This window comes from Lissotriton helveticus, chromosome 1_2, assembly GCF_964261635.1.
Source record: "Lissotriton helveticus chromosome 1_2, aLisHel1.1, whole genome shotgun sequence".
NCBI classification, from domain to species: Eukaryota; Metazoa; Chordata; class Amphibia; order Caudata; family Salamandridae; genus Lissotriton; species Lissotriton helveticus.
In genome coordinates, this window is record NC_136058.1 from 409,796,564 (window position 1) to 409,822,623 (window position 26,060).

The 26,060-nt window shown below is 46.6% G+C and overlaps 1 long non-coding RNA gene across 1 annotated transcript in view; it reads right to left on the bottom strand.

Annotated features, from left to right (window-relative positions):
* Positions 1 to 1,516: 1,516 nt before the first annotated feature.
* LOC144807981 (uncharacterized) overlaps positions 1,517 to 26,060 on the bottom strand; it is a 150,825-nt gene continuing 126,281 nt past the window's right edge. The window contains exons 3-4 of the long non-coding RNA XR_013606548.1: positions 22,928 to 23,044; positions 1,517 to 2,236 (exon numbers count right to left, since the gene is read on the bottom strand). This is a non-coding gene — a long non-coding RNA (uncharacterized LOC144807981). The remainder of the gene's footprint in view (positions 2,237 to 22,927; positions 23,045 to 26,060) is intronic.

Consider the following 26,060-nt stretch of genomic DNA (forward strand, 5'->3'; position numbering starts at 1 on the left):
GAGACTGCTTTTGTCACTGAAACATCTCTGGCATTCAGAGCACTGATAAGGTTTTTCCCCAGTGTGGAATCTCACATGTGCAGTTAGAAGTGATTTAAGTTTGAAATCTTTTGGGCATTCAGAGCACTGATAAGGTTTTTCCCCAGTGTGGAATCTCACATGTGCAGTTAGAAGTGATTTAAGTTTGAAATCTTTTGTGCATTCAGAGCACTGATAAGGTTTTTCCCCAGTGTGGATTCTCAAATGTGCAGTTAGAAGTGATTTAAGTTTGAAATATTTTAGGCATTCAGAGCACTGATAAGGTTTTTCCCTAGTGTGGGTTTTCATATGCAGCGTGAGATGTCTTTTTTCACTGAAACATGTCTGGCATTCAGAGCACTGATAAGGTTTTTCCCCAGTGTGGGTTCTTGTATGCCGAGTGAGACAGCTTTTTTGACTGAAAGATTTGTGGCATTCAGTGCACTGATAACGGTTTTCCCCAGTGTGGATTCTTATGTGCCGATTGAGACTACTTTTTATACTGAAACATTTCTGGCATTCAGAGCACTGATAAGGTTGTTCCACAGAATGGGTTATTGCATGTCGAGAAAGACTTTGTTTGTTACAAACCTTTCCTGACATTCAGAGCACTGATAAGGTTTTTCCCCAGTGTGGAATCTCAAATGTGCAGTTAGAAGTGATTTACGGTTGAACTGTTTTGGGCATTCAGAGCACTGATAAGGGTTTTCCCCAGTGTGGGTTCTTCTATGCTGAGTGAGACTGTTTTTGTACATGAAACATTTCTGGCATTCAGAGCACTGGTAAGGTTTTTTGCCAGAGTGGGTTATTAGATGACGAGAAAGACTCTGTTTGTTACAAAACCTTTCCTGGCATTCAGAGCACTGATAAGGGTTTTCCCCAGAGTGGATTCTCATATGTTCAGTGAAATAAGATTTTTGGTTGAAACTTTTTTGGCATTCAGCACACTGGTAAGGTTTTTCCACAGAGTGAGAGTGGTTTCCCCCAGTTTGCATTCTGTTAAATTCTGTGAGATAAGATTTATGGCTGTATCTTTTTTGGCACAGGTAACTTTTTTCCCCAACTTCGGTTATTTTGCCTCGATTTTAGAGTCGGGCTTGTTTAGATAATGTTCAGCACTCATCTCTAAATTGAATTGAGCAAAAAATGTCAGGAAGCAGCCCTGTAACACCTGTTGAAATTGTTCTAGCAGATAATAGTCTTTAGGTAATAGCCTCTCCGGCAGCAACTTCATTTGTGACTGAAGTTTTTCTCAAATCTATTTGTATAGGTTCTTAGCAATGCAGTAATAAGGTGTTAGTCTGATATTTAATGATTAAACTGAGAAGTACCTTTTTGCACTGATGTAATGGCAGTAACTGAGGGCGTTTGAACGTGCAGAGTACTATTGTGGATCATTAGTCGCAGAACATCAGTTCCTTCTACCCTTTCTATGTTTGGTGTAAGGTTAAGGTTTGTAGTTCTGAAGACGAGGATTTATTTACAATAGCTGTAGCGCAATGGTGATCCTTTAATCCATTTTTATATTTAACAGTTTTACAAATCACTCCTGCACAACAGATAATGTTGAGGCGATTTACATAGAATTACAGAACAGTACACAATAAAAATGAAACAATCTGAGATGGTCATGAACACAATAAAGTGGTGAATATTTAAGGTTTTCGCAAGAGTGAGCAGAGTGGGTCGAGGTGTTATATCCCGAGGCAGATAGTCGCAAACTTGAGTAACTGGTTAAAAACGGTTGTTGAACAAAGGTGATTTTCCAATCTTTTGGTTGTTAACGTGTCAGCTTCGGAGTCTTCTTTCAGCGTATTTTCTTTGATGGTATCCAGAAGAAAGCTTTAGTTGTAACTTTCTTTTATACAGTGTGTGCTTCCTCTCTAGAATTACATGATGCTTTAGATGAACGTTCTTCTGTCATGCTTAGGTAATTTGTCTTTCTGATAATATTTTAGATGAGGATGCTGAAGTGGTCTTCCTACATTATTTCTGAGGCTGTGTGCACAGATATGGCTTTGCTCTGGATTAATGAAATGCAAAATTAGAGACTTCACTTACAGGTATAGTACTTTCCTCGCCACACTTAGATTTTTGGAAATTGTTTAAACGTATAATGCTGGATGTCCTTCAGTTTTTCAAAATAATCCTTCTTATGGAACTGACATTCAGTTGCTTAGTGCTAAATCTTGCTTTCTTCGTCCGTAATTTCAATCACCTATAGTATTAAAATTAAATAGTTAATACATGTACATTTCCAAAAATATAACTTAAGAGCCAAATCAATGCAGAATTTTGAAAATGTTGAGCTGTTTTTCAGACAGAGCAGAGTGTAGAATGGTAGCATGAGAGTACTTGGATGTAGGAGGGAGGATTTGTAGAATTTTCAACATTTTATTAAGCTCACAAAGGATACATGTACCCTATGGAGTTGCAACATAGAATCCCAAAGGCAGATATTAAAGTCATATGGACCGACACCAAACAGATATTTAAAAAATATATACTATTAATTAATTCGTAATGCAGATTTCTGGGAAGGGAATGACTCCTCCATGGACAACAGGCGTTTTCCCCCTGCCCTGAGTTACCACCTACTTGTATCTGGTTTCCTGACTTTTGAGTTCTGGCCTCTGCCGCACGCAAATCTATTGTGTGCTGCAAGGACTATGCCTAGACCTATCCCTCAACTATGGTCCAGAGTATGAATCAAGGGCAATGAAATTAAGGCATACTTTCATGTGTTAATTTTATTCCACCTGATTATCAGTTGTTAGGTTTTTCTGCACCTGGATTTACTGGGTGCAGAAAACCAGGCCACAATCTTTTTCCAGACAGAAAAATTAGACTCAAAAGTCGCATAAGACTCTGGGTGCAGCAGAAGCAGCTAAGACTTATGCTGTTTTTTTTTAATAACTGGGGGAAACACACAATTCTTCCCTCTGTTGGTGTTCACAGTCGTTGTCGGCCTGTGATTCGGCGTTGAGTGCAGAGCATATCTGTTAGAGCCGAGGGGCCGAGCCGAGGAGGAGTTGATGAGCAAGCGGGGCGGAGCTTGAGACGCCTGCCCGGGTTTGTTTTGTGACAGGTTTCCACTCCCGAAGGCGCTTTAAGTTCTATGGATCTGATGTGGGGGCAGGAACAGCCGCTGCCGGCACGCGGTGCTAAGGCGCTGCTGGTGCTGCTCGTGTGGTGGCTGCTGCAGGGCACCGAGGATCACAGAGGGGCACAGAGGAGCCTTGGCCTGCTGCCTGATTTTTGTCAAAAATGTGTTTAATCGGGGGGGCGTGGCTGGCCGAGCAGCGACATGGTCGCTTTCTAAGCGAGCTCCGCCGGCTGCGCTATTAATCCTGTTCATAATCCTGCCTGGGATGCGAAGTTCACGCATCTATCCTGACACGGAGGTTGCTGAGAGCGAGGGGCGGCTGAGGTGAAGATTTGCCGTTCCGGGTGCGAACCAACATTAAGTTATTGGCCTTGAAAGATCTGCAGGTGCGGAGCCCGCCTGAGACGGAGCCCTGCTTGGGGGACGCGTCACACTACGGCCCGGTGCCTGGTAGGCCCATTTGTGCAGACCGGAGATAAACACTCGGGACCCTGACATCGTGTAGGTGAGCGAGCCACTCCGCCTGATGTGTGCTGGGCGCGTGCATAAACGGACGACCATATTTCCGTGGGGGGTGTGAAGCTGTGGCCGTGGTGTGTGCTGTTTGCCTGACCTTCGCGAGGCCTGAAGAACCGTCATCTTGAAAGCGGAGGGAAGATCTGATTACTTTGACCGGCGGGTTCCGGACATCCGCGCTCAGGATGACCAGAAAGTGGTCATGCGGGGAGGATTTGTAGCACTGCCTCTACAGAGATTGAGCTGACCTTATACCAACGTGGCCGTATCATTGGGCTAAACAGAGACACATTGCCATTTCGCGCGCTTTCCGATGTGAGTGCTTGGGAACCTGACCCGAGTGGCGGAGGGAGTGCTGTGCGATAATTGTGCTGGTGAGAACCCCGGAATAATCCTTCGATCAGTTGACGCAGGCAGGAGAGACGGTAGGTGGTCTGCGCCGCCTTCAACTGCCGAAAGTATTGCTTTCGCCGCATCTGGGGGTTGCAGTGAACACCCTTTTGGATATGGATCATTTGCTCATCGTTGGTGCCGGGCCTGCGCGATGCATTGCACCTGACGCTTGGCCAGCTGATCTCGCCTGGCGAGTATTGACCTCCTGGGGGGTCGGCGATTTATAGTGAGCTGCTGGCAGAATTTCCCATACCTGGCCCATTACAAAGGCTCTGGGGAAGTGAACATTGGTCCTGCACATTGGAGGACTGGGTTTGATAGCGCCCACAGTCTCGGCCACACGTTTGCCTGCATCACCCCCTACATACTTACTACTTCCTGGCCGGGTCCCTATTATATTAATAACGATGGGCAAGGGCGACCCGAAACAACCTAAGATCACATTTGAGCAGAAACGTCAAGCTAGACAAAATGACAAGGTTCGCGACAATACAGAGCTTAATGCGCCTGATACTGAACAAGACATTGATATTAAGGCACTAATGCTGGAGGTGCGATCCAGTCTTAGAAGTATTGACACTAAACTCGACAACATGACGTCTCAGCTTGAATCGGTTAAAACACAGGTCGGAACACACGAAACACGCCTGGACTGTCTCGAAAACAGACACACAGAATGCTGCGAACTCCAGCAGGAGTTCAAACAGCATATCACTAATCTGGAGAAAGAGGTTGAACTTTTGCGCGCCAAGGCTGATGACTTAGAGGCGCGTTCCCGTAGATGCAACGTGCGCATAACTGGTATTCCGGAGTCCACCGCCATTGACAGGATGGAGTCCTTTGTCACGGTCCTATTGCACGAACTATTCGATCCACACTTGTCTCAGGTCTTCACAGTGGAGCGTGCCTATAGGACGCTGGGTCAGAAACCACCTGTGGGCGCACCGCCAAGACTGATCCTTGCCAAGCTACTTAATTATCAGGACAGGGATCCGATACTGCGTCTTGCAAGGAAGAAGGGTGAAATAACGCATAGGGGCAATGCCATCTCGTTTTACCCAGATTTCACCCCACTGGTGCAGGCGTCCAGAAAGGAATTCCTCCCATCTAAGAAGCTCTTAATGCAGGCCGACATAAAGTACTCCCTTTTGTACCCAGCTAAACTGCGAGTGGTGCATGATGGTACTACTCATTACTTTACGGACGCTAAGTCTGCTTTGAAATTCGCAAAACATGTTTGCAGTACCAGGCCAAAGAGGAAACATGCACAGCTGGGGGATGAAGTTGGTCGCCTAAGTGACAATGATTGATTCTACTAGTCTCGTTTTCAAACCCTCTGTACTTAAATAGAGAGCTCTTACTTCCGTTACAGGATTATGTTGGTTCGCTGTACGAGTATCATACTATGGAACATTGTTGGTTTGCAGTTGTTGCTCTTTTGTGCCCTTGAGATTGCTGGGCTCTTGTGCTGATCTCCACGGAGCACCCTGCGCGTTGGCTGCCACATAAATTTGTTGTTATCAAGATTGGTGGCTAGCAACCTAGGCTGAAATGCACAGCCACCCTGTGCAAACAGGGGTGTATGCTCAGGATACCACGCCCTCCAGGGGTGATTCCCAATGTTTGTAACTTTTCATTGTGTTTGCGCTATGCGTAATTTAGGGGGGGCTATGACACAACCTGATTGGGGGGTTGCTGTGGGTGGAGGGGGGACGGGGCTGTTGGGTTGTTTGGCAAGTGCTGAGTATTATTCTCGATTGTGCGGTGTGATCATTAGTCTTGGACATGCGACTAGACAATTACTGTATAGTGGTAATGCAGCATCAACATTGCAATGGAATTAACAGGGGTGTTAACTTGGAACATCCGCGGACTTAGTGATGGCAAAAAAGGGAGATTGATGCATGGATATCTTATAAGACACAAAATAGACATTTGCTTTTTGCAAGAAACACACATTAACTCCACTCCATCCCCCAGACTAAAACACTCCAGATGGGGTTCGATTTATTCTGCCATCTACTCTAATTATGCCCGTGGGGTGGCTATCCTTATACGTAGAGGACTAGACTGGAAGGAACATACCGTGCACTGTGACCCTGAGGGCAGATTTGTTGTGATCTACGGCACCCTACTGGGAAAGCCATTGGTGTTGGTAGCGATGTATGGTCCGAATGTTGATGACCCAGAATTCTTCAGATCTGTATGGGCGCAAATTGCATTGATGGATTGCTCAACAGTCGTTTGGGGTGGAGACTTTAATGTTGTACTGAACGATGATCTGGATCGCAAGGGAGCATCTAGACCGCTGCACCCACATGCCAGGCAGGCATTGTTAGACATTCTCCAAGAAGGTTCATTGCTTGACATATAGAGGTCTAGACACCCGAATGTGCGGGAGGGCACCTGTATTTCGAGTCACCATGCTGCCTGGTCAAGGCTAGATTACTGGCTGGTGTCGCCCGATGTGGCTGCATGGACAGTGTGGGTGTGTAATCAGGCTAGATCGCTATCTGATCATGCTCCATGCCTACTGGAAATCAGAATACCAGATGCTCCCACTCGGGCCTTCACCTGGCGCTTACCACCACACGCATTGTTAGACACAGCATTTACTGAAGAAATAAGAGCAGACATAGTCCAATACTTTGAAACGAACGCGGGCTCAGTATCAACGGAGTCTGTGCTGTGGGATGCATTCAAAGTGGTAATCAGGGGGCAGTGTATTGCACATAGGGCAGGGGTGCTGTGAGCCATTAGAAATACACTAAGCAAGATTGAAGGGGAACTGAGGGCGATGGAATCCCGTTTCTGCGATAATCCCACGCCTGAGTTAGCGGTTCAAATGAAGGCTAAACTCCTAGACTTTAACGAGGAGGCACAACGGGAGGTAAAGTTCCTGGGCAAACAAGCAGAAGCCCGTAGGTACGGGGAAGGTGATAGACCTAGCAGGAACCTGGCTTGCCTCATCTCCACCAGACCACAATCCACATACATACACTCCATTAGGGACCCAGATGGGGAGATGGTGGTAGGTCAGGAAGCAGTTCTTCACACTTTCGCTGAGTTCTACTCTAACCTATATAAAACCAGACAGAATGAGACTCCAGAATCCCTCGATACATATTTAGACACGATAGCCTTGGTATGGTTTAACAACGCACACCGTCAATACATGGACGTCCCAATCACAGCGCAAGATATAGCCAAGGTGATTAAGAGTATGCCGTTAAATAAGGCCCCCAGCCCTGATGGTATCACAACACCTTTTTATAAGACTTATGCAGAGGAACTGGCGCCGCGGCTGCACGCAGTGTTCGCTGAGGCCCTTGAAACTGGAATTTTGCCTAAGTCCATGCGCGAAGTCCTAATAATAACGCTTTTAAAACCAGATAAAGACAGCCAGTCGTTAGATTCTTATAGGCCTCTTTCCCTCATCAACGTGGATGTGAAAATCTACGCGAAAATAATTGCTGACAGACTGCAGCCGTTGCTACAGATGGTGGCCCTGCCAGACCAATCAGGCTTCATACCGGGGCACGCAACCTTCCATAACTTAAGAACTATATTTTCGGTGTTTCACTACCTTCATCCAACTGTACGAGCAACAGTCGTGTTTTTAGACGCTACAAAAGCCTTCGACTCGCTAGAATGGCCTTATTTATTCAGAATCCTCAGCAGGATGGGATTCAGCCCACTATTCATTAATTTAATACAACTGTTGTACACTTCCCCTACAGCTAGGGTACAAGTGAACGGTTTACATCTCCGAGCCCTTTGACATCTCACGTGGTACGAGACAGGGCTGCCCCCTGTCTCCGTTGCTTTTCGCCATTGCCATGGAGCCTCTTGCTGCAAGAATCAGACAACACCACACGGCGAGAGGCATAAGTTTTAGTTCCCGTAGTCTATTGATATCTCTGTACGCAGATGATGTCACTCTGTACGTCTCAAACCCCACTGTAAACCTTAATCCTCTACTTCGCGAATTTGTAAAATTTGAAGGTCTGGCAGGTGTATCAATCAATTGGTCTAAATCTGTTGCATTCCCGCTTACAGACACTATCCCTGAAGTGAAGTCCGACTACCCCCTACACTGGGAAGCGGATTCTGTTAAATATTTAGGCATTTGGATTAGCCGTAACATACAGGACATATGGGCCCTTAACTTTGGTAAAGCGGTGCACTGGCTGGAAACCAAAGTGGCTATTTGGAACACACTCCCTCTGTCCTTGGTCGGGAGGATCGCATTGGCAAAAATGGTGGTATTGCCGAAGTTCCTCTACCTCTTTGTGAATACCCCAATCCCATTACCAAAACACTTTCACACCTGTCTGCGATCTTCCTTATTATCACTGGTGTGGGCTGGAGGTCAGGCCAGAGTATCGTGGGCACTCCTGACACTACCACTCTGACAGGGGGGATTGGGCGCTCCTGACATGCAGCTTTACGCATTGTGTACGCAGGCCCAATTTGTTAATTTTTGGGTATATCCTACGCCGTACCAGCCTGATGTTACAGTGGAATCAGACTCTGTGGCCCCGCTACCATTGAATGTAGCCTTATATAGCAAAACACCACGACCCTCCCTGGACATAGATACAGCCAATATGCTTAGGTGGGTGTGGCGAGAACTCCAGAAGAGAGCTCGGCTTCCGCTCCTGTATGCACCGGCTATCCCGTTGAGATGCCACCCTATGTTGCCCTGCTTGGCTGTCAGTGGAGAGGATGTCTCCATACGTGGCGCACCATTGCGTACCTTTGCTGATTTATACCCGAATGGCACGTTTCAGGACCCCCAACCGGGTGGCGACGACGAGCCCCTGACTTTCAATGATACCTACCATAAGCTGAAACTGTCCTGTAGGGCGCTCTGGGGCAGTTTCCTGAAGAACCTCCACAATTGCAAGCGCTCCAAAGCGTGCTCGCTAGGGCATGCCCCAAAAAACTGGTCTCTAGATTGTACAACAGTATGCAGGAGCAGTCCCCTATTATGGTACCAACATCCATGCAGGCATGGAATGCGGAACTGGAGGAGCCTTTAACAGATGATCAGTGGTCCTTTTGCTGTAAACAACTCACTGAACTATCACCTAACTATAGGCTCCGGCAAATTCATTTCAAGTTTTTACACAGATTTTACCGCACACCAGTGTCTATGCATCGTATGGGACTGAAAGATGACACTAGCTTTTGGAAATGCGGCACCGAACAGGCTTCTTTCTTACATGTCGCCTGGAGCTGCCCTGTGCTTGCTGATTATTGGTCCGCCATTTTTCTGCTATTAATCAGATCCTTCTTAGAGCAGATGACCCTTCCCCGGCTCTTGGCCTGTTGGGATATGTAATTGATACTGCACCTAATAATCGTAAACTTCATGCCTTACTCCTTCTTTACGCTAGAAGACAGGTGGCGGTACACTGGGGTCGTAGGGCATTGCCTACATTCGATGCATGATTAGCAGACGTAACTTATGGCCACACGCAACTAGATAATTATTGGGAGCTCATGCCCTCCGCTTCCCGACCCAGGGACATTTGGGAACCGTTCCTACACTGGACAAGTGCTAGAGTAAACACCCCCAGCTCTGAGCAATCTCCCTCTGAGGTGAGGGACGATGTTCCTAGATGAGTAGATGTAATATCTGGGACTTTGGCTACGTGGGGAGGCCCTGTCTGATGTTTGTCGTATAGGAATTTGTAACTGAAATCTCTCAGTGGTGATTATGTTTCCGAACACTATGTGCACTTCTGCGTGTGAGTGTCTCTATATTTGCCTGGACGAGTAATTGTGTGTCCTCTCGATCGCTGTATTGAACTGTGCCACATGTCCGGATATAATGGCAATGTTGACTGCAAAGACTGGATATGTAATGATTACGCGCGCTGATCTGCTTCCATTTTACTTACAGCACTGAGTTTTGTTTGTATTGGTTTTGTTTAATGGTTGAAAGGGGGGGATAACCGGGGGGTTAAAACTAGAAAATGGTCATATCCTATGAACCCTTCATTGCAGTGTAAAATCCTGATTTTGCATGATCTTCTATAGTTCTCATTGCTTATGCCACTGTAATGTACTGACTGTGCAACTTTGAATAAACAAATAAAAAAACAAAAAAAATGTGTTTAATCATTTTTTTTTCCACAGGCAAAAATGACATCATCACTTGGTCCCACGCAGGGGATCAGAAAGCCTCAAAAGAATTATAACAGGTGGACAAAGTGCATTGATCAATATAAACCAGCTCCTCCTCTTATTAGATAAGCCAAATGCAAGATACAGCTTCTAAGTGCCCCGGAGCTGAGACAGGGAGCTAAAAAAGAAAAAAAAGAAGATCATGCAACTTTGCTAAGCCAGCAGATAGGTCTAAAGAAAACTTAACGGCCTTCTGTAACGGTAATTTCTCCAGGTTGCTCCACCGAGGTGTTGTATGTGAAATAGCCAAAAAGCGTGGATAAACTCATCCTAACATGAGATAAGTAATTATGAATCTAACAAGGAACAAAGAAAAAAGAAAAAAACATTCCCCCCACCCCACCCGTGGTGGCGGCGTATTAATACTAACGAGAGGTTGGTCGACACAGGAATTGTGATCAAAACTGGAAGAGATGGAGGGCACTGATGGTGGAGGGACACACCACAGACGGAAGGCCCCTGGAGAGGAAGGAGACAAGGGGGCCCCATTTAAATTCGAAATTCTTACAATTATCCCTGAAAATATCAGCCAGGCTAAGCAGTCTCCAAAGACGAGAGTGCCATAGGGAAATAGCTGGAGCCTCCCTTCTCTTCTAGGCGGCTGCCAGGGTGACCTTAGCTGCCCCACACGCACCACTTTTAAAGTATGGGACTCAATTTCAGGCGACGACAGGTGGTCTCCTTTTCCATCCCCATTCACTCCAATCCATTTCAATCCAGCTTTCGCCCCGGCCCAACATGAGGGACCCTTTGATGCCTGGAGAAGGGGAGGCTGCTTAGCTCTAATTCATTTCTTCCACAATTTTGATCCCCTTACTTTTGATCAATGTCAAAGGGACTTTGAATTGAAGAACACGGAAAGATATCAGTATATCCAATTGATACCCTGGGCCCTCACATCTCAGATTCGTGAGGCTGCTACTCGATCTCTCACAAAATTTGAGGCCTTTCTCACCAAGACTGCTAACATGAAAGGGGTGATCTCATTTATCTATAGCTTCCTCCTTAAAACAGTGCTTTCCCCACGCCCCCGGTACATGTCTATGTGGGAAGACTTAATTCACCGTTTTATTTCCGGTGAGGAATGGACGCATCTATGGTCCGACATCGCATGCTTCAATCATTCCTCAGAACTCAGGGAACTGCCGCCCGATTTTACGTATACACCAAGCATTGAGCAGAGCAGAGCTGAGCCGAGGAGTGGAGAGAAGTGCCTACATCTGCCGTCTGTAGAGGGACTGGCTCTGGATCCCGCTCTTGCTCTTGAACGATTGCCAGCATTCTCCCTTGTACTCTTGACAGCGATGAATAGCAACGAACAAGCAGTGAACAGTGAGTGTTGAGTGACAAGTGGCAAGAGGTGTGTGGCGTGTGGTGGGTAGCTAAGGTTGATCGGTCCGTAAGTCGCTGAGCCATTGGAGTCTGTAATAAGTCTGTAAAACAAAATCTGAGAAATTATGCAAAGGGGAAAGTGACAATAGACTTTGACCCTGTTGAAGAACCCCTCGACCCCTGAATTACTCTGCATGCCTAGACTACATCCCTACCCGGAGCCTGGATATTAATCAATTGATTAAATAAGTAACCAGCAGTACCGGCGGATTCTGTACTGAGGGGGTGTTTTCCCTTGGAGGTGTTTGGTGGTGTTTTTGTCCTATCAAAGCACCCTTTGGTCTTGTCACTGGCCCGTTTGATTCTCTGAAAGAAGCAAGAATTCTTCACCTTAGAGGGTGTATTATGAGGTCAGGAAAAGAGCGGCCACCTTTCCCTCCTATCAAAAGGAAAAGAAAAATACAACAAACACTAATATTAGATACGTTTAAAATAAAACAGGCAGGTGACATATAGTCCTTTAAATCATCAAAGGTCCATACATTTGGGAAACTGGGAAAGTCGCTGTCAAAGTTTGATTTTATGAAAGATCCAACTGGTGCTATGCTAACAATTGCTAACTAACCCCTGTGATCTTTAAACTCCAATTAAACCACTGAGTAGAACAAATTGAATATGCTACTTACCAGTATACATCTGTTCTTGGCATGTAGGGCTGCGGACATTCATATCTATAGCATAGATCGCCGCCTAGTGTTGGGTCAGGATGATTGCACATTGTTGTCCTGGAAGAGTCTTCGAAGTATCACAAGATAGGTGGCTCCTCCCCTGGACTACAGTGCGCATGGGCATCGACTCCATCCTTAGATTGTTTTTAGCCATTGTGGCAAAGATGGAGTGTAATAGTGTAAGCGATGGCCATGCCTAAGAGTAAATGTTAGAAAAAGTCTGCAACCACTACGGGCGCCGGGGAGGAGGGCGGGTGATATGAATGTCAGCAGCCCTACATGCCAAGAACAGATGCATACTGGTAAGTAGCATATTCAGTTCGAGGCATGTGGGCTGCTGAATTCATATCTATAGCATAGAATACATAGCAGTCCCTCCATTAACGGCGGCCGCCCGTGCCAGCTGCAGAAGTCTGAAAAAGTGTCTTAAGAACAGCCTGTCCTACAGCTGCCTGCTGCTTGGAATGCACATCTACACAGTAATGTTTAGTAAACGTATGTGGTGTAGACCATGTGGCTGCTCTCCAAATGTCTGCCAAAGGAATATTACCTAGGAACGCCATGGAGGCCCCCAACTTGCGTGTGGAGTGGGCCCTAGGGGGGACTGTTAAAGTGGGCTTAGCTTTGTGATAGCAAATCTGAATACACTTAACGATCCACCTGGCTATCCCTGCTTTGGAAATGGGGTTGCCTTTGTGCTGGGCTGAGAAGGCAACAAAGAGCTGTTGTGTCTTTCTAAAATCTTTGGTTCTGTCAATGTAGTACATTAACGCTCTTTTGACATCAAGCGTGTGGAGCATTCTTTCTGCTACTGTTTCAGGGTTTGGAAAGAATGCAGGCAGTTCGATGGTTTGATTAACATGAAACTGCGACACCACCTTCGGAAGAAACTTAGGGTTAGTGCGCAGCACCACCCTGTTAGAATGAATCTGTATAAATGGCTCTTGTACCTTGAGCGCTTGTAGCTCACTAACACGCCGCAGAGACGTGATGGCAATGAGAAAAGCCACTTTCCATGTCAAGAACTGAATCTCACATGAATGTAGAGGCTCAAACGGGGGACCCATCAATCTGGTGAGGACCACATTGAGGTTCCACACAGGAGCTGGTGGGGTCCTGGGAGGGATGACCCGCTTCAGCCCTTCTAGGAATGCTTTAATGGCAGGCACCCTGAAAACAGAGAGATGCTGCCTTTTCTGCAGATAAGCCGCTATGGCGGATAAGTGTATCCGAATGGAAGCATATGCCAGATTGCATTTGTAAAGATGTAACAAATAGCAGATGATATTAGGAATGGATGCACCCAGCGGGTTGATATTGTGTTCTGTACAGTAAATGACAAACCGCTTCCATTTTGCTGCATAGCAAGCTCTCGTAGTGGGCTTTCTAGCCTACCGGATGATGTCCATGCATTCAGGGGGCAAATTAAGGTAGCCAAACTCTAAGACCTCAGGAGCCAGATCGCCAGATTGAGCTGTTGCGGATCTGGATGCTGAATGTCGCCATGGTTCTGCGTCAAGAGCCTGGGTGTGAGGCGCAGCCTTTGATGCGGTACCACGGAGAGTTCTAGAAACGTGGTGTACCATGGTTGGCGTGCCCACGTTGGAGCAACCAGGATGAGCGTCATCGAGTGTTGCTTTAGCTTTCTTGCCACCAGCGGAATGAGAGGTGCTGGGGGAAAAGCGTACGCAAATCTGCCTGACCAGTTCATCCATATCGCATTGCCCTGCAACTGTGGGTGAGGGAACCTGGCGGCAAAGCTTTGGCATTTTGCGTTTTCCCTTGTGGCAAACAGGTCTATCTCTGGATGACCCCACTGCTGGAAGTACGGGTGGAGAACTGATGGATGTAACTCCCACTCGTGCATCTGGTGGCTGTACCTGCTGAGCAGATCCGCCATCTGATTGTCCTTGCCCGGGAGGTGTTCCGCCATGAGGAAGATGTTCCTTTGAATGGCCCACTTCCACATGCTCTGAGCCAGATGAGACAACTGCGGAGAGTGTGTACCTCCCTGATTTTGGATGTAGTACATGGCTGTCATGTTGTCCGTCCGGATCAACACGACTTTGTTGCACAGATGTACTTTGAGGACTTGAGTGCCATGAAGATTGCCATCAGTTCTAAGTAGTTGATGTGCATCTTATTTTGCTGCGTCGTCCATAGTCCCTGCACCGTGTAGTGGAGCACATGAGCTCCCCACCCCTGGAGAGATGCGTCCGTCGTTAGGATAATCTGTGGCACAGGCTCTTGGAACGGTCGGCCCTTGCAAAAGTTGTGTGGATTCCACCAATGCAGAGACCAACACTAGGTCTTTCAACTGTCCTTGAGCCCGAGTCCACTGATGTGCCAAGCATTCTTGGAGCGGACGCATATGCAACCTTGCGTGCGGGACTAAGAAGATGCAGGAGGCCATCATGCCTATCAACTGCATGAACACTCTCGCTGGAAGTGAGTGTTGCGGTCTGAACCCTTGGATTAGCGACTGGATGTTGCCGATCCTCACTGGGTTTGGCTGAGCCGTGGCCGCCAGAGTATCTATCGTCGCGCCCAAATACTGCCGCACATGGGCTGGCTGAAGGTGCGACTTCGGATAGTTCAGTGAAAACCCCAGACTGTGAAGAAGGTGAATGGTGTGGGACATGTCGGCTGCGCACTGCTGGGCTGACTTTGCTTGAACCAGCCAGTCGTCCAGATAAGGGTAGACATGTATGTTTTGTCTCCTGAGCTGCGCCGCCACTGTTGCCAGACATTTCGTGAACACTCTGGGGGCTGTGGTCACTCCGAAAGGAAGGACCTTGAATTGGTAATGCCTGTTTTGGATGGTGAACCTGAGGTATTTCCTGTGGGATGGATGGAGTGGGATGTGAAAGTAAGCATCCTTGAGGTCCAAGGTTGCGAGGAAGTCTCCCTGGTTTAGCAATGGAAGAACCTGCTGCAGTGTTAGCATGTGGAAGTGTTCTGAGAGAATGTACTGGTTCAGGGGGCGTAGGTCCAGAATAGGTCTGAGTGATCCGTCCTTCTTTGGGATTAAGAAGTACAGGGAATACACCCCTGTGCCTTCTTCCTCCACTGGCACGAGCTCTATTGCGCCTTTTTGCAGCATCACAAGAACCTCCTGCTGCAATAAGTGCAAATGCTCTGCTGACATAGGACGGTGTTTTGGGGGTATGTTGGGTGGAGTGGATGTTAGCTCCAAACAATAGCCGAACTGGATAAGTTTCCTGACCCACCTGTCTGTGGTGATGGATTTCCAGACTGGCAGGAACTGTTGGAGTCTCCTCCCGACAGGTGTTGGATGGTCGGGGGGCAGTGACAGGGAGTCACTGTTTGTTGGTGGCAGAGGAACGGGAACTGTTGTTGCCTCTGCCTCTGCCCTTGGTGCTGTTTCCCCGGTATCCTCCTCTACTCTGCTTGGTGTACGAGGATTGCGCCCCACCTTTATTGAATGGCGTTTGCTGTGACATGTGTCCTCTGTTAACACCTCGATTGCCTGAGCGACGAAAAGTGTTCCCTCGAAACTGTTGTGACTGGAGAGCACCCATGGACTTGGCAGTCTCAGTATCTTTCTTAATCTTTTCCAGGGTGGTATCTACCTCTGGACCAAATAACCTGTCTGGGTTAACCGGCTGGTTGAGGATGGTAGTCTGTATCTCCGGCTTGAACCCGGAGATGCGGAGCCATGCCTGACGCCTCAACATCAAGCTAGTGTTGATTGCTCTTGCTGCTGTGTCCGCAACGTCTAGTGCACACTTTATGGCAGCGTTGGAGATGAGCTTTCCCTCCTGGACAAGCATTTCAGCTCCCTCTTTAAACTGATCTGGTAGGTGTTGCAACAGCTGCTCTAGGGTGTCATAGTGTGCCCTGTCGTATCTGGCCAATAGTGCCTGCGTGTTTGAGATGCGCCAGATGTTGGCCGCCTGAGCAGCTACTCTCTTCCCTGATGCCTCCAGCACTTGTGACTCTTTGTCTGGGGGAGGAGCTTTACCCGTGGTTTGCGAGTTCGCCCGTTTGCGGGCATTAGAGACCACCAAAGAGTCCAAAGGCAACTGGCCCTTTATGTAGGTTGGATCGCCAGGTGCCGGTCTGTATTTCTTTTCAATTCTAGGGTTGACAACCCTTGACCTTGTGGGTTCTTTAAAAATGTCCACAGCATGCTTAAGGACCCCTTTTAGCATTGGAAGAGTCTTGACAGTTTTGTCTGCAGTGGAGAAAGTGTCAAAAAGGAAGTCAACCTCCACAGGGTCAGCATGCATTTCCACATCATGGTTTTTAGCTGCCCTCTCAATCAAGGCATTAAATGCCGCAGAATCTTCAGTGGGAGATGTCTTGACGTTATACACCTGAGGGTCATGGACGGTGTGCTGATCCCCTTGATCACCTGCCTCCACCCACGAGTCCTGTTGCTTATCAGGCTCTGTGTTGGCAGGAAAATTGTACTCCTCATCCTGCTCCCCTTCATCCTCTCCATCCGAATAAGTGGGTGAAGGTGTTGCACTTGTCAGAGTCTGTGGAAGTATTGGCTCAACCAAGACTGGTGTTGCTGGTGCAGGCTTCTTGCGCTTTAGAGGAATTGTGAAGGACTCCAAAGGCTGTGATGAAATCTTCCTCTTGTAAAGCGTAAGCTTTCCGGTGTCGGCGTCGATGAAATGCTCCGACTGCTCTTCTAATAAAGGTGGTCGATGCTTCAAACTCCCAGCCGGGTGAGTTGGCTTCGACACCAGAGAGTCCTTGAGCACCGACCGTGGTGCAAAGGCCTTCGGCGCCACCTTAGGCGGTAACGTGTAGAGGATCGGCGTCGAAGTTTTTTGCGGTGGGACAGCTTGCTTCGGTGCGGAAGGTGTCTTCGGTTCCGATGCTGAAGCCTTGTCCTTAAGTCGTTTGAGGGAGTCCGAGACCTGCTTCGTAAAGGAAGCGGATGGTTTCGTCGACCCGACCGATGACCTCGATCCGCCCCAAGGGGAAGACCCGAGCGTCGATGACCTCTGTTTGTCTGTTCGAGGCGCAGGAGCATCCTTGACCGTTGCGCTTCGATCTTTGTCCACGGCCGCAGACGTCGACGCCGACGGCTTCGGATCGGCAGCCTTGACTTTCGGCGTCGGGACCCCAGACTCCGGCTCTGCGCCCTTGGCCGACTTTGTCTCGACCGGCCTTTTGGCTTTCGGCTCGACAGGCTTGTCTGATGTAGGCTCGACAGCCTTTTTGGATTTCGGCTTTACTGCCTTGCTTGACACCGACTCGACGGCCTTTTTTGAGCTTGGCTCCTTGACCACTTTCAGCACCTTTGCCGGGTTGACAGCTTTCTTTGGCTTCGAGGCCTCCGAAGCCGATGGCGTCGATGGTGGAGCAGACGTCTTCGGTTTCGATGGCGCCTCGGCCATCTTTGTTTTCGTCGACACCGGTGGTTTCAGTTTCGGTTTTGATTTCGTCAATGGCGGCTCCGCTGAAGTGTCCGTAGCCGGGCCGGAAGGCGGGGCCGTGGATCTTGGTGTAAGGTCTTGGGTAAGGCCATGTGGCGATCCCTCGACCTGAGCCTTTGTAAGTGTACGAACGGGGCATAGCTCTTCCTCCGAGCTATCTTCCATGGCCCCATAGGCCTCGTCGTCGTCCCCTACCTCGTCGACGACTTCCTCTAGGTCTTGGGCTTCGACGTCCGCTTCGTAGTCGGACTCCACGATCCCCGATGGGGGTGAAATCTGCAGTTGAACCTCTTGGTCGTCTGCTTCTGGGTCGTCGAAGATGTCCACCGGTGCCGGGGCCGATCGCCGGGCCTCGAGGAGCGCTACGCGCCGAAGCTTGATCGTCTTCTTCGATCGAAACCTGGAACAGGCCATACAGTTAGCTTTGTCGTGGTCCGGCGACAGGCACTTGTTGCACACTGGATGGACGTCAATGTGTGGGTACTTGGAACCACACACGGGACAGTGCTTGAACGAACTTCGTTCCATGCCGTTGAAGTCTTGCTGCGTCGACTGGGCCTCGATCCCCGAAGAATCACACGACCCCCCGGATATCCGACTCGACGAGTTGGAATAGAGTCGGGCACCGAACGCAAACAATACCAACGGTTCGAAGAAGGCCTTTTGGCCTCAAAAAAAGTTTAATATCGATTCCGAACAGGAGTTAACAAAATCACATCCGAACCCAATGGTGGAAAAAAACTATCTAAGGATGGAGTCGATGCCCATGCGCACTGTAGTCCAGGGGAGGAGCCACCTATCTCGTGATACTTCGAAGACTCTTCCAGGACAACAATGTGTAATCATCCGGACCCAACACTAGGCGGCGATCTATGCTATAGATATGAATTCAGCAGCCCACATGCCTCGAACATTATATCACCTAAGCAAGAAGTAGGTGAACCAGGCCACCCTGAGTCTGAAGCTGAAGTCGAACCAATGTCAAATTCAACTAAGGACCAAGTCAACCATTGGGGTCAACTAACGGACCTAGAGATGTTAACTATTCCACTTACTGGTCGTTCACAATAAGAGGACGCAAAATGCACAAATCTAACAATGGGAGATACTCAGCAATTACTACCAACTAGGCAGCCAATGCCAATAGAAGTGCAAGTAAAAAAAAAGAAAAGCTAACGGTATAGGGGAACATTCTAATTTGGGCCAAATTAAACTTTCAGAGCAAGAAGCTCCAAATGAACTAAATGGTGGGGTGAAAATCATAAGGGAAGCCAATACCCCACTGAAATTGGATCTTACTCCGTATCAAAAAGACGTTTTGAATAGTAGTCCACAATTCATTAATTCTTGTGACGAGGGATATGATTTTCAAGGACCACAAAAAGAGGAGTATAAGGACCTATCATTCATAAATGGGCAACCCCATAGCCCAGGTACTCAGGTACCAGGAAGTGGATACGCAGAAGCAATTTGGGGTTTATTCTTCAAAACCTCGCAATTAACTCTGGAAGCTTTAACATATCAGTCTAACCAAAAGGAGGTCCAAATAGATCTCGAGCGCTATGGCATCCTCTGTTACCGGAATTGAGCAGGAGATAACAACGCAAAATAATCTAATAGTAAGGGCACAATCTCAGCCAATATCTACGTTTGCAGAGTGTATTTGTGCCCCACTAATTAACAAACTAGCTACCATTCCGGATATTTTAAAAACAATAATTGACGATGTAAAAGGGAATTTTCCTAATGTGGGAATTCAAACCATCAAGAACGACTGCCCCTCTAAAGATTCAATAAAATGGAAAGACAATACTGTTGTTGTTAAAGAAAAAATAGATGATAAAACAAACGATCAAGAAGTGATAAACCTATGCTTGACATAATCCACAATGACAGATGTAGCTCCGGAAGTTCATCTATCAAAAAGAAAGAGGAAAAAATAACGGAAAGCAAGAAATAAAGCTTCTAAAAGTATAAAAAATACAAATGCATCAGATATAGTGAGATTGAACACTGGAGACAACCATGACCAAATATCATTTTGTGAAGGTGAGGGTAAACAAATGTCTCCAACAAAACCCTTTTACCCTCTATTTAATAAGGATCTATCGGAGGTACAAGCTGTTATGAAAAATAAATGCCTAAACAATCAAGCTGATAGTATAAAAATGATAGAGAATGGGAAAATTCAGTCCTTAGAAATGCTGCAAGTGGAGGAAAGTAATAAACAGGTGTAAAATATATCGACAACTACTCACCACAAACCAACCTCGAGAAACTGCCTCTTAACTTATAACAGCTTCCACCCAAGACACTTGAAGCAAAACCTCCCGTTTGGACAATTCCTACAGTTGAGACGGAATTGTTCCAGTAAATTGGATTACCATGTGCAAGCTGAGGAATTGAGCAAAAAATTGAAACAACGGAATTACCCAAAGAAGATAATAAAAGAGGCCAGTAAAAGGGCAAGTAATAATAACAGGGATGCCCTTTTGGAACCAAAAATACAGAAATCCTCAACAAATGAAAGATCCATCTGCATTACAACTTTTGATAAAGTATCCAACCAGGTCACTAAGATTGTCAAAAAACACTGGACCATACTGAACAGTGGTGATCTCAACATCCCAAAACCGATGTTCAGCCATCGGAGAGGAATGAACTTAAAGAACTACCTGGTCCATACTCGACCAAAACCAGCGGAGAACATCAACAGACTTCGTCCACTACCAAACGGTCACTACCCATGTAACAATTGTAGTGTTTGCCACCTGACTTCAGTGACTAAGTCTGTCACATTTAACAATAACACCACATGGCAACTCAAAATTTTTCAATTTGCAATACAAGTGGGGTGGTGTATTTGATCACATGTACCTGCAACTTACATTATGTAGGAATGACCTCAAGGAAAGTCAGCACTCGAATTGTGGAGCACAGGAGCAATATTCGCTGTAAGAAATCCACCACACGCATGACTAACCATTTTATAGAAAAAACACACACCAAACGATCTGAGATGGGTGGTTTTGGAATGTGTGAAGAGCAAAGATAACCTTGAAAAAACCCTTCATGAACATGAACAACGCTGGGTTTTCAAATTGCAAACAGATGTAAATGGGCTGAACGATGATATTCCCTGGGGTGCTTTTAATCGGTGATACAACCAACACCGCATACTGTATATACTAGAACAGAAGTATGCCTTAAACAGGACAGAGAGGACCTGTAAAGTCCTTTTGGAACAACCAGAATCAGCCTCTGTTTTTTGAATCGTAACTGAGATAATCCCCGGCGTTCTTTAAAATGTTCAGCATAATTTTTGGATTCTATGCCATCAATTAAGTGACTCTGTGAGCGGTTCTATTTGTCGCCTTTTTCAATAACTTTTCAGTCATTTTTTAATTGTTAATTTTTTTCTTAACATTTTTCCAGCTGTGTATGAGGAGGTCGTTTAGACATTTTGGACAAAAACGAGGTTCACAACATGCCTCTCCTGCCAATTTCATCGACATCATTGTTTTTTGTTTTTTGTTTATTGCAAAAGCTGAACCTATTGAGAGTGAAAAAAGACTAACTCGCCAGGTTCTTTTGCATCCCCCTAAAATGGCCGCTCTGGGAGAACGGTCTAGTTTCAACCCGGAAATGGGAGTTAACATTAACAAAAACAGAGCCCGCGGAACGCATTCTAAGATGCGGTCCGAGCGGAAGCAGCTAGGTAATACTGCGCGGCGTTGCTGAATAGGAAGTAAGTGAACCATCTCATTTCCTATGACAGAGAAAAGAAAATCGAGTCTCTGATATAACTACGACCTAAAAACCTTTCGGGTATTTTAGAATGTAACCGCGTTTTTACAATCCCGTAATTTTACAGCATTGCTCACACCGAGGCGACCCCACCCCCCTCAGAGACCATGATGTGCTATTAGGCACCAACAAATGTAAATATTTGGCAATTTCTCTGGTTATGTGTTAAATGTGTGTTCACTGTCTTGTTAAGTCACTTCTGGATGTTTGCATAAGACACTTCACGTTATAATCACCTCGCGTGTTATTTATCTAGCAGACACCGGACCTGAAAGCGTGCACGCACCAATATGGTGTAAACAACACCATATAGAGTGTGCATATATACGTACGTGTATTCAAAACGTGCATCATGAAGGACATAAATGACCCCGATCTCTGCTGAGAAAGGGGAGAGGTGTTTTTAATCTTTGTTTATTAATTTTTCTTACAGGTTCTTCAGTGAGCAATACTTTCGCCCTAAAGGTTTCGCGTACGTATTCTGAACTACGCATGTATCTGAGTAGAACAGCGTCATTCACTGTAAATACTTTTTTCCCTAATAATTCCTTAACCCTAATTTAGGTTTCTAGGAGTGGCAAAATACAGGGCTGGCCCCTGTATGGTCCTGACAAAACGCTAGGGGTAGCGTGAAACATGTTGACCATATACTGAACCTACCTACATTATTGGTCGGTGTACAGTATAACCCCATTTTTAGCATACCAGTCTAGGAGCAAAATAAAACATTGAGGCCCACTAGCACGGTATTTTTAACTCACATTCACCCACTCCACTTTTTTCTGCACCACACATAGTCCTTCACAACTACAGTGCTCCTACGTAATTCGCAAGTCGCAGCACGCCCCTTTTCGTAGAGAACTGGGAGGGCCCCAATGATGAAGCATGTCACCGTGAGGAAACCCCGGTGAGTGAGGGGACTAAAAAGAAAGACATTTTTCTTTCTTTTTTGGCTTCACTTAGACTTTATTTTGTAGTTAGCCACCACACGAGACAGGTCTCCGAACCCAGAATCAGGGCTCATTTTTTCATATGTCTCCTTAGGAGGACGACCTGGTCTTTAGTACCTCCTTTTCCCTCTGGTTATACTTCTTCTGGTGGTGCCCACCAGGCATTGTAGCATCAGCCTGGTGAGGAGTATAGCCCAATGATGAAGCATGTCACCTTCAGGTGAGTGAACGCAACTGGTCTTAAAAGCACATGCTTCCTAGGGTGTCTGCGTTCAGTTACAGATAATGTCTCTGGGACGAACCTCCGGAATAGTATACTGTGATATGATTGTGTTTTATTTTAACAAATGTACATAGCAGATATTAGCGCTTGCTTGTTTCACAAAAATGATCCGATACCTGCCTCGGAGCGCACTTCTTACAGACGAGTATGGGGTTATCATGTTGCTGCTACAAGCTCCTTACCTGTGCGAGTTTTGGAACGATGCAGGAGCAGACCCAAACCAGCCACACATGGAGATCAATGACAAATACTGAAGAATGAACAGAGCTTCCAAGCTGGTGACCATTACTTAATTGACCCTGAAAATAAAAGACACGTTTTTAGTATTCTGGTGACTCATTGCCATAAAAAACAAAGGTTATAAATTCAATATTGTGTCAAATACTTAAAAAATGGAACTGGATGCGCTGAAATGGATGTTGTCCCAGGTCATGCGTGACACCTTTCACCAGTATTGCTTATGGGACTTGTAGTTTTATTTTTCTCATTAAAAGGATGGGTTCTAAAGTCCCAGTGATCTAAGCGATGTTAGTTAAAATCAGAGGCCTGAGTGAGGGTGAAGCATGACACTGCTCTGCTTAGCAGGGAGATGAATGACAGTTGTCCAGCCCTTCTATTCTTTGACAGACAGAGGCTCGTCAGCCGTTCATATTTTTTTGTAACGAGAAAGAAACTTTTATTGCAGCTTGTGTCAACTGAAGAGATAAAACCCCTGGACGTGTTTATTTAACTACTGACAAACATGAACAATCAAGAACATGAGTTTCTGGAAAACTATCAAGCACCCAATCAGAATCAGCCGCCCTTCACACCCAGGAATTCTTGTGGTTTTGGAAAGGATGAATTGCACGTGGTATAAGAGGAACACTACATCGACTCAAAGCTCACTTCTCAGGGATGTACTGAAATGCCAGGCTCATGGCACACTTAGCGAGCTCTTCACCTCCTCCTCCTCAAACTGTTGACCAGCTATCAGGGCAAATGAGGCTGCAGCAAAGCATTGCTGGCTTGGTTCCACACCGGACCAGGCAAGGTGGCCAACTCCATACTCCTCCAAGTCAGCAAGCACTCTGGTCGAGCCAATCCTAATCCCACATGGATGTTCCCCATCACAACTATTTTATGGGTACTAAGTTATGTTTCTGCTAAATGTATGGGTCAAAAACTGAAAGGTTTTACTATGAAGTGCTGAAAGAGAAATCATGAAGTTTTTCAATATTTCAGAGTCTGCCACAGTACACAGGAGCATTATTTCTTTACAGCAGCAAATCATATATGTGCCCTGTAGAACGCATGTTTGAATGAAACATGGAATGCATTGCAGCCAACAATCTATGCAACATCATAGCAGAGCGAAAGATAACTTGTGTTATTATTCCAGCAGAACGAAATGTCATTCCTAATGTGTACGTCATTTTAAAGACAAACCCAGGAAAATGTGTGGTCAGTGTTGTTCTTCTGCCAGTTAAAAGACTAGCACCATTAATGTGCCAGGAAATAGAATACTATGAGAAATCCTACTTGTTGGCAGGGTGCTGCCTGCCACTATATTGCAGGTTACTTCCAACATAATCTGATTTATACATACATACTCCAGGGTGCTGCCAGCTATAGAGTCTGCACACAGCAGTACTCCGTTGGCCCTAACACTAAATATTTGGGACAAGGTACTGAGGCATAGAGAGCTGATCATATTCCTTCCCCATACACTCTGTTCCAGTTACCACGTGCACAAACGTACTTGCTCTCGCCCCAGGAAGCTCCAGGAAGCATTGGACGCCGGACGCCTGGAGCTGACGTATTGGATCTCACGCGCATTCGTTTGTGTTTGCGTGCGCGTGCCCGTTTGTTCCGGGGATCCTGTGCCTGCATCTGCTCCGCTCTTTCTGAACGCCGAGCGAACGCCGAGCGGAGCGTTGAGTGAAAAGAGGATCCAGGGGCCCGTGGCGCCCTGCTGGAGGCCGAGAATTGCAGCCGGAGGCCAGGGGGCAGGTCCAGAGTTTAGCTGAGAAGCTTGAGGCGCGAAACCCTGGCACATTAACCTTAAAATTAGACTTAAAATAAAACACAGGCCCTAAGAAGTGCTGTAGGCACCGAGTTGGTGACAGCACCTGAGCAGACAATTAGCCAACGGTCGCAGGGGGCTGGAAGAGCGGAGTGCACAGCGGCAAACCGTGAAACAGAGGTAATTGAGGAGCAGTTGCCCTACATAGGTTAAAATATGGAAGGGCTGTAATTGTTTTTCTTAATAATCAAGGACATTAAAAGGAACCCAAAAGCGACGGCGCTAGTCACATGGGTACAGGTTATTGAATTGGTATTGGCAAAAGGGGCCTCGTGATCTAATCCCAGCGGAGGATTGGAATAGGGAAGTAGCATTTAAAACAGGCTATAGGATTGGTGACCTGAGACCAGAGTGCGAGTAATGAAGAAGGAAATCTAAACGATGGCACTGGCCAAAGCAATAACCCGTAAGACTATAAAACGGGAAAAAGAATGAGATGAACATTCCAGTGGCAGGTGAAGGGAGCGGAGTAGGTAAATCAAAAGGGGCGATGAGTGAGCCAACTGGAAGTACAAAACAAGTAGCAAGAAATGTACAATCCATGACACTAACACTGCAATCAGCAAAACCAAAAATAGCAAAAGGTGGTTCATCAGTGTCTAACTCAATCAAAGACTTTTTGGGAAGACATTTCAAGGGGAAGGATGTGACGGAAAAGGACTCAAGTGCCGAGGCCTACCCAACCTCTGAGTCCATGGGCGAGGTTGGTCTAGCCTCTCCAAACCAGGCCATATTTAACATCTCTGGGGTTTCTTTGAATCCACGGCTGTCCTCTTCGCCAAGAATGTTCCAGGGGGAGCCGTCGAAAGCAATGTTGGGCGAGTTGTCACAAATCAGAGGGTTAATGCCGGCATTAGTTAGACCGATTGGTGGGGAACAGGAGGGGGTAGGCGGTAAGGATGAAGAGGTAGCTTTGTTAAGGGCTCCCAAGCTAAAGAAGGAGGAGCCAATGATTGTGAGGAAATGGGGTGAAAGGAGATATTACATGAGTGGATTCCCGAGCTCAAGAGGGAAGAGGAGGTCGCCCTTAGAATAAGACAACAACTAAGACATCATGTAAGGAAGGTGAGAAGAGTGAAAGGAGAAAGGAAGAACCAAGAATGTCAAGAGAGGGAATTAACGCAAAGATCAAAGGAGTATAGCAAAGCTGATAGCCGAACGAGAAGAACCTTGGAATAGGCTAGAAAGATCAAAGATCACTAAAAGTAGTCTGGCACCAACAACGAAACGGAAAAAGGAGAAAGAGGAGA